General features: G+C 41.6%; 1 protein-coding gene across 2 annotated transcripts in view; it reads left to right on the top strand.

The window, feature by feature from the left end:
* The first annotated feature begins 1,893 nt into the window (after nt 1–1,893).
* The window catches only part of CLOCK (clock circadian regulator), a 109,011-nt gene continuing 101,733 nt past the window's right edge, over nt 1,894–9,171 (top strand). For both annotated transcript variants that reach the window (XM_051965973.1, XM_051965972.1), the window contains exon 1: nt 1,894–1,980. The gene's annotated coding sequence lies outside the window, so the exon portion shown is untranslated. The remainder of the gene's footprint in view (nt 1,981–9,171) is intronic.

Genomic DNA, 9,171 nt, shown 5'->3' with positions numbered 1-9,171 from the left:
CTTTATAGCTGATGGGTCCACTGAGAAGGTGGGAGGTAAAGGTCTTTAAGGAACATCAATATATATTTTTTATATGAGGGCACAGGTTGGAGAAGAGAATGTGTTAATGGACTTTCAGGAAAGAAGTGGTGTCTTAGAGGTCAATAGATAAAAGCTACCAGAATTTTGAGGGGATTCTTATGGACTGAAAAAAACCTCAAAGGAGGAGAGGTTAATCAGTAATGGGGATAGAAGGAAAATCTGAAAATGGCAATAAAGAGCAAGGAGTATATCAAATCCCACTAGTGTTGCAAAGGCTATCCAGGGAAGTATTGTCATCCCGATGGAGCTAGGTCTTAGTAATTGCAAGATGGGAGAAAAGATAACAATTCAATTCCTCTTACCAAGTATTTCTAATTACCTCCTCCTCCCCATGACCAGAGTACAGACTCCAGCTTCTTAAATTATGGGGTCTCCTAATTGAATGTGGGGACCGTGAAATCATCATTATCAGCAAACATTTGATTTGCATATCTATTTTATATACCGAGAGGATACAAACAACTTTTTTAGGCGAAAAGGGGTCATGAGTGGAAAAAGTATAAGAATCACGTAGGTTTTCTGTCCTTAGACACAAAGACAACTTTCTGAAGGATATATCCAGAATGCAAACCTTTTAAAAACAAAGTACACCGATTTCAATTTCAGGAATATTCTATCCAAGATGAAAATGCGCAGGAATTGAACCATTATCCTCCCTCCAAAAAGACCGCATCTGTTCTGCAAGATGGGCTCAATATTGCCTAAGCACCCCTAGGTAATTAACTACAGGCTTCCCCGGGCTAAAGCTTAGGAATCGTGCCCCTTTTTCAGTTCGGCGGGTCAGTGCCCAGGGCCATAGTTGCCCGGGTGCATGCAAGATTCCTCCTCGCCCCCTCCGGACATGGGGAGGGGGGGAGGGCTACCTCGGCCCACCCGGGACAAGTAGCGGGATCCCGGGGCTGCCCCCTGGGGCTGTCAGAATCCAGGGAAGGTCTTGTCTCTTTCCTGCCCCCCAAGCGGCCTCCAGGAGCGCAGCGCGGAGTGGGGAGCGAGCTCCAGCTGCAGCTTTAAGAGGCACGATCTGTCTTTGCGAAAGCCACTCGGACCCCACCTCCCGGCTTTCCAGTAACGGGATCCGTTCCTGCCAAATGCTGGGAAGGAAGGCAGGAGCGAGACCTCCGGGAAAACCCCAGCTTCCTCCGAGCCCAGGCCAATCTGGGAGGTTGGGAAGCAGCTAGAGCCGGGAGAAGCGGGGGAGGACGAAGACCGCTAGTGGCCGCGCAGGCGCACAGCCGGCACTAGAGCGGGGCAAACAAGACTCTCTCGCCCCTCCCGCCTCGAGCGCCCTCCTCCAGGAATCCGCATGCGTACCAAAAGGCTCCGGGAGCCTGGGAGGCTCGGCCGAGAGAATGGGGCGAGGGCGGCTTGGGCCTTCGTGGCCCGCGAGGACGGCGGTGGACGCATGCGCAGGGTGAGAAGCTCAATCACAGATTTGATTTGCGGCTTGCTGATTAAAAAAAAATTAGAAGAAAAAAAAAAAAAAAAAAAAAAAAAGCTTGCTCCCGCTACGCGTGCGCGCTGCGGGCAAGCCTCGCCTGGGCTGCTGGGCCCGGGGCCAGTTGGTTGCCGGTAGGCTTGACTTGGCGGCGCATGCGTGTTAGCGGTGCCGGCGGATGAGGGGAGGGGAAGAAAAGAGGAGGGGAAGGAGAAGAGGAGAGGGGTGGCCGCAGCGGCCGCGGCAGCAGCAGTACCAACAGCAGCGACCGCGGCTGTCGTGACTGCGGCTCCTACTCGCGGACCTCGGGGGCTGCCGCCGCCGGTGGTGGGAGCTCGCGGGGCGCCGGGCGCTGCGCCGGACAGGCGGCAGCTGCTGCGGCCACTCGGCGGGGTGGGGGGAGGGGGGCCGGGAAGGAGCCGCTGGAGCCGCTGGAGCCGCCTGAGCCGCGAGCCGTCCGCACGGTGAGGGCTGAGGGCGTTGGAGCCGGGCTGGGGCCGCGGGCGCGCTTCCCGCTTGGAGCGCCGGCCCGAGAGCCGGCTCCGCAGGGGGCCCGGGCCGCTGGGTGGGGGCGCGCGGGGCTACCTGGCGGGCGGGGACGGGGGCGGCGGGACACCGAGGGTGTTTCCTCCCGGACCCGCTAGGCCTTGTGACCCACTTATTTCTGTCACCGCTCTGGCACGTTTGGAGCGCGGCTGGCCCGGGCGGCCCAGGGCCCGGGACTCCCGCGCGGCCCGCCGGGCATCCTCCCTGGCCCGCCCCCACCCCCCCTTCCTGCGACTCCGGGCCCCGGGCACGTGCTGCTCGGCTCGGGGCTGCGGGGGAAGCGTACACGCCTGGACTCGGTCGGGTCTTGCTCCGGGAAACTTTGGGCATCCCGGCGTGCGTGTGCTTGCGTCCGTGTATGCGTGCGTGGGACCGCACCGTGTGTGCGGGCTAGGTACATTGACACGCATGAGTGGATGTGTGTGTACGTTACAGGTGTATGATGGAGACTCCCACGAGTGTGCCTGCATGAGTATGTTACAGGTGTATTATGCACAAGAGTGTGCCTGCATGTATGGTCCAAGTGTGTGATGGACACACATGGGTGTGCCTGCAGGTGTGTCTGTGTATCTGTGTGCACGTATGTTGCAGGTGACACGAGTATGCCTGCAGGTGTGTGAGCATATGTATGTGCGTGTTGCAGACATGTTCACACGAGTGTGCCAGTGTGTTACAGGCACATTATATACACTAGTGTGCCCGTTGTGTGTCAGCATGTGTTCCTGTCTGTGTGCACGTGTGTTACAGGTGTATGATGGAGATACAAGTTGCCTGCAACTGTATTTGTATGTGTGTTACAGATGTATGATAGACATACGCAAATGTGCCTGCAGGTGTCTTATGTCTATATATGTGTTGTGTGTATGCGTGGCAGTGTGTCTGTGATAGACACATGTGCCTGCAGCCGTGCCAATATATAGGTATATATTGTGTCCACCTGCATGCCAGTGCGTGACCATGTCTGTGCCAGTGTGTTCGTGACAGCTCATGTCTGTGTTTTTGTGCATGCATGCTGTGTGTATATAACATGTATATATTATTAATAATTTACATGCTACATGTATGACCTGCAGCCAGCATATAGAGGTGCATATCAGTGGGTCAACTTGTTTGTGTATTTGTTTATGTATAAATGACACACACATATACACATTTGTGTCTATGCCTGCAGCCATGCCAGCGCATATCTGTCTGCATTATGTGTAGAATATGCACGTGTGACGTGTGTGCATGCATGACAGCCAGCCTTCTGTGTCTGTGTGTTATATGCATATAATATACACAGATGCATATTGTGTGTCTGCAAGCATCTGTGTGTGTCTGTAGCATGCATACTGATGTGAATGCATGCAAATATATGTATATTATATGTAAATTGTGTCCCAGCACATGTATATATGTGTGTATATCTATGTATAGGGGTAGTGTGTGGGGGATGGGTATATGTTTGTGCATAGATGTGTACATGTGTATATATGTGTATTTTCATATGTATACCCGAGGAAGCATTGGTGCATATATATACATGTATAACTAAGTGGGAGTGTATACATGAGTGCGCATGGGAAAGAGTATATGTGTGTATATGTGTGCATTTGTATATGCATGTTTGTATATATATTTTGTGTATGTGTGTATGTATGTGTATGTGTGTGGGTATATATATCAGTGAGTGCATATATAGGCATATATGTGTATACCACATTTGAATTTATGTATTATCTGTCTAACCAGACACTCCAAAAAACAGGATTAAAAGAAAAAGAAACTTGTCCAGCCACACTTGATTGGTTTATTCTTATGATCACTAAATTCAGAGTAATGTAGTTCCATTCAAGATTGCATTTCTGTATTTGGTGAGGATTTTTTTTTGGGGGGGGGGTGGTCATTAGTTTTTGTTTTTGTTTTTTTGGCAGCTTGAAAGTGTAGGAAAGGGATTGAAGGAAAAGAGGTTTTACATTGTTGAATGTAATATAGAAACATCCTAATCCAAAGTATGTATTTTAGAAAGTTCATTCCTTTTACTGAAGTATGCCTTTGGGATTCCTCCAATCTGATCTTGCTTTAAAACTTGTTTAAAGGTGTTAAAATGCTTGACTGAAAAAAAAAAAAAAAAAAGATTATTTCCTAGGTTGAGCATAATTTCTTTGAAAATGAAAACTAATGGAACACTTTTTGTGGACTTTAATTTTGATTAGGAACAGAGACTTAAACTTGAGTGAAATACAGAATATTTCATTTCTTTGGCTTAATTAAGGACTATTATGGTGTTCTTTGAGTTGACATGCTCATATTTACAGAGGTTAGCTCCATTTCTACTTCAGGAATTGCTACTGTGTACTGATTTTTCTATTGAAAATTTTTTTTCCCATAGTTATAACTTTTTATTGACAGTACCTATGTCTGGGTAATTTTTTTTTTTTTTTTTAACAACATAATCCCCTGCACTCACTTCTGTTTCGAGTTTTCCCCTCCTTCCCTCCACTCCCTCCCCAGATGGCAGGCAGTCCTATACATGTTAAATATGTCACTCTACTAAAAAATTTCATGTTATCCACTTAGGAAAAGTGAATATTCCAGTAAGTAAATTTCATATTGTATTTGGTTGTCTGCATATTCTGCATTTTACCTTAAGAAATTTAAGGATTTCAGCAAGTACTGTGTATAAAATTCATATTAGAAAATAAGAGAGTTCTCTTGTAAATAAATATATTAACTAGTTTTAAAACTCAGTACATATCCTGTTTTATATACTCCTAAAATTACTGCTGCCCTAAATTTAATGCAAAAAGAGTATGGGGACAAAAAGAGGATTTAAAATACAATTTTTTGAAATTTTAGACTCCCTCTAGTGGCTAATAAGATGTATCCAGATGAAATTAATTCATTAAGGATTGGGACAAAAATAGGGGGAAAGTTATTTTGTTTTTGAAACTTTTTTTAAAAAAAAAGTAACTTACCAGTCTTACTTTTCTTTGTAAATTTTGTATTTGTGTGTAAATCTTTGTATTATTGTTTTTGTGCTCCTTCTTGGATTACATGTAATTTTATTCCTTGGTGGACAGTTATTTCCAAATTGCTTTACATAGGGGCATTTAATGTTCAATCTTGAATATATCAGCTAATTATTCTCCACCATTCTCCTCACTAGTGACCATCTAATTTTTCTGTCATTACTTCATTGTAATCTAGGGACAAAGGAATGGTTTTGTATAGATCATAAATTTAGTTTTCCACACAGAAAGGCAAATATAAGTCTTAGAAATACCTATTTCTTCACATTTGAAAGGCCAGGTTATTTTGGGAACAGTTTGAATTGCGATAGGTATGTTAAATACCTTGTTAAATGTTCTTGATTTCAGGGGATTTGGACTTGAATATATCTTGGGTCTTCAAGTCCCTGGGCTAAATGTTCTACTTCAGCACAATTTTTAAAAATTTGTTGAATATTTTATTTTTCTCTAATTACATGCAAAAACAATTTTCAGAATTCATTTTTAATACTTTTGAGTTCCAAAATTTTTTCCTTCTCCCTCTCTGCTCCCCTCATTGAAAAAGCAAGTTTCAATGTAGATTCTATATGTGTAGTCATTTAAAACATAGTTCCACGTTAGTCATGTTGTGATAGAAAACATAGATCAAAAATCTAAAACACCTCAAGAAAAATAAAAATTAAAAAGCATGTTTCAGTGTGTATTCAAATACCATCACTTCTTTCTCTGGAGGTTTCATCATAAGTCCTTCAGAATTGTCTTGGATCATTGTATTGCTGAGAACAGCTGACCATCTTATAAATATAACTGGTACATTTCATTTTACATCAGCTTATCTAAATCTCTTTTGTTTTTTCTGAGAGTATGCTGCTCATCATTTCTTATAGTACAATAGTATTCATCAGAATAGCATAACAGTTTATTGAGCCATTCTCCAACTAATGAGCCATCCCCTCAATTTCCACTTCTTTGCCACCAGAAAAGTGCTGCTATAAATATATTTTACATAAAAGTCTCTTTCCTTTTCATTTTTTAAAATCTCTTTTTAGCTATAGGCCTAGTAGTGGCTTGCTAGGTCAAAGAGTTTTATGGCTTTATAACCCTTTGGGCATGGTTCTAAAATGCTATTAAGAATGGTAGAATCAATTTACAACTCTACCAACAGTACATTAATATCTCATTTTCCCCTATATTCCCTCCAATATTTGTCATTTCCCTTTTTTCTTGTCCTATTAGCCAGTCTCAGGGGAATGAGGTAATAACCTCAGTTATTTTAATTTGCATTTCTCTAGGCAATAGAGATTTAGAGCATTTTTTCATATGAATATAGTTAGCTTTGATTACTTCATCTGAAAACTTCACATCTTTTGGTCATTTATCAATTAGGGAATAGCTCTTATTTTTATAAATTTGACTCAATTCTCTATGTATTTGAGAAATGGGGCCTTTATCAGAGAAACTTAGTTCAAAATTTTATTTTTCCACATTGATTGCTAAATTTATTTTCTTCCGCCATCTCCTTCCATTTATTCCCTTCTCTCTCTCTTTTTACCCTGTCCCCCTCTTAAAAGTGTTTTGCTTCTAACTATTGCCTCCCCCAAACTGCCCTCCCTTTTATTGCTCTCCCTACACATACACACACTCCTTTTTTTATTTCTATGCTGGTCCACTTTCCCGTTGGGAAGATAGATTTCTATATTCAATTAAGCCAATTCTAATGAGAGCCAAGTTTCACTCACTCCCAGGGACTTGCCTCCCCCATTTTCTCTTCCATTGTAAAAATTTTTGCTTGGTCTTTTTATGTGAAATAGTTTACCCCATTCTATCTTTTTTTCCAGTGCATTCCTCTTTTTCATCCTTAATTTTGTTTTTTTTAGATATCTTTTCATATTCAACTCATCTGTGGCCTCTATCAACACTCTTACCTGCTCTAATGATGAGAAGGTTTTTATGAATTGTAATTATCATCTTCCCATTGTAGGAATGCAAACAGTTTGACTTTATGAAGTCTCTTATGATTTTCCTTTTCTATTTATCTTTTTGTGCTTCTCTTGAGTCTTGTATTAAAAAATCAAACTTTCTATTCATCTTTAGTCTTTTCATCAAGAATTAAAAGTCCTCTATTCCATTGAGTGCCCTCCCCCCCCCCCCTTTTTTTTTTCCTCTGAAAGAAACTCAGTTTTCCTGGACAGGTGATTTTTGATTGTAATCCTAGTTCTTTTGCCCTCCTGAATATCAGCAGCGAAATCTGGTGTTATCCTATGCCTCTATGATACTTGAATTATTTCTTTCTGGCTGCTTGTAGTATTCTCTCCTTGACCTGGGAATTCTGGAATTTGCTTATATTCCTGGGAGTCTTCATTTTGGGATCTCTTTCAGGAGATAATCAGTACATTCTTTCAATTTCTTTTTTTACCCTCTAATTTTTAGAACATTAGGGATGTTTGCTTAATTTCTTGGAAGATAGATATCTAGACCTTCCTTTGATCGTGGCTTTCAGGCAGTCCAATAATTTTTAAATTATCTCTTCTGGATATATATTCCAGGTCAGATGTTTTGTCAATGAGATATTTCATATTGTCTTTTTTTTTTCATTATTTTGGTTTCGTTTTATTGTTTCTTGATTTCTTGTAGTCATTAGCTTCCATTTTCTCAGTTCCATTTTTTTTTTTTTTTCTTCAGTGAGTTTTTGCATCTCTTTTTTCATTTGGCCAATTTTGCTTTTTAGGAGTTTTTTTTTTTTACTTCAAAGAATTTTTGTGCCTTTTTTTCCCCATTTGGCCAGTTCTGCTTTTTAAGGCATTCTCCTCCCCATTGACTTTTTGTATCTCTTTTACCATTTGGCCAATTTTGGTTTTTAGGGTATTATTTTCTTAAGTATTTTTGTGTGTTATCTCCTTTACCAAGCTGTTGACTCTTTTTTTTTTTTAATGATTTTCTTATATCACTCATTTCTTTTTCCATTTCTTTTTCTAGCATTCTTACTTGATTCTCAGAATCCTTTTGAGCTTTTCCATGTCTTGAGGCCAATTTATAGTTTTCTCACAGGTTTTAGATGTAGGGATTTTGACTTTATCTTCTTGTCACTATAATAATTTCCTGTAGCTAGATTTATCCCCCTCCCCCAATTTGCTCATTTTCCAGTCTAATTTTTAACTTTTAACTTTTTGCCAAAGTGAGGCTCTGCTTTCAGAGTGGGGGATGCACTGTCTCAAGATTCAGGGATTTTGTGCAGCTGTTTTCAGAGATCCTTCTAGGGATATAAGTTTTCAGTTCTTCCAAGATGGTATGATCTAAAGAGATGCTTTAAAACTACTCTTCTGGCTTGAGCTCTGGTCTATGAGTGACTAAGGCTGACCAAGTGCTGCCCTGAAACTGTAAGGAGGGTACTGGTCTACTGCAGCTGCAGAGACCTCTGGAATTTACTTTGAATTTTTCAATCCCTTTACTTGTCTATGGGCTGAGAGCTCTAAAAGTAGCCACTTCCACTGCCGATTCAATGTTTGCTGGGGTAGCCCTCCTTGAACTGTACTCCACCCTTACCCAGTGAGATACTCCTTTCCTGCTGACCTTCTAAGTTGTCTTTAGCTGGAAAATTATTTTACCCCGTTCTTTTCTGGATTCTGCTGCTCTAGGACTTGTTTTATTATTTCAAAGTCTTCGGAGGGCTTTTAGGGAAAACTCAGGGGAATCTGCCTTTTTTTTGCCCACTAGAAAACTCTGAAATATACCTCAGACCAGACCATCATCCCAAATAAAATGCTACTTGATTCAGAACTAATGAGTGATAGAGAATAGAAGAAAGGCTGGGGATGACATGGCATATGTTTAGCCAACAGCACAATGGCATGAGACATCTCCAGGCTCAATGACTGCCTACTGGTCAAGTAGTTTACCTGAAAAGCTTTTGCCAAGCTATTGTCATTCTCAATTTGTTTTAGTTAGATTTTTTTTTTACCTTCCTCTGCCTCTCGCTCTCAATTGTTCTGTCATATATACTCCTAAGAAATAGCAGACACAACTAAATTCCCAGATACAGGAGAAAAATATCAGTTGACTTCAGTAAGTTATTGCAAATCATGCTGAAAGTACATAGGTAAGAAGAGCAAAGTCACC

This window comes from Antechinus flavipes, chromosome 6 (genome assembly GCF_016432865.1).
Source record: "Antechinus flavipes isolate AdamAnt ecotype Samford, QLD, Australia chromosome 6, AdamAnt_v2, whole genome shotgun sequence".
NCBI classification, from domain to species: domain Eukaryota; kingdom Metazoa; phylum Chordata; class Mammalia; order Dasyuromorphia; family Dasyuridae; genus Antechinus; species Antechinus flavipes.
This window is presented reverse-complemented; position numbering and strand designations above follow the sequence as displayed.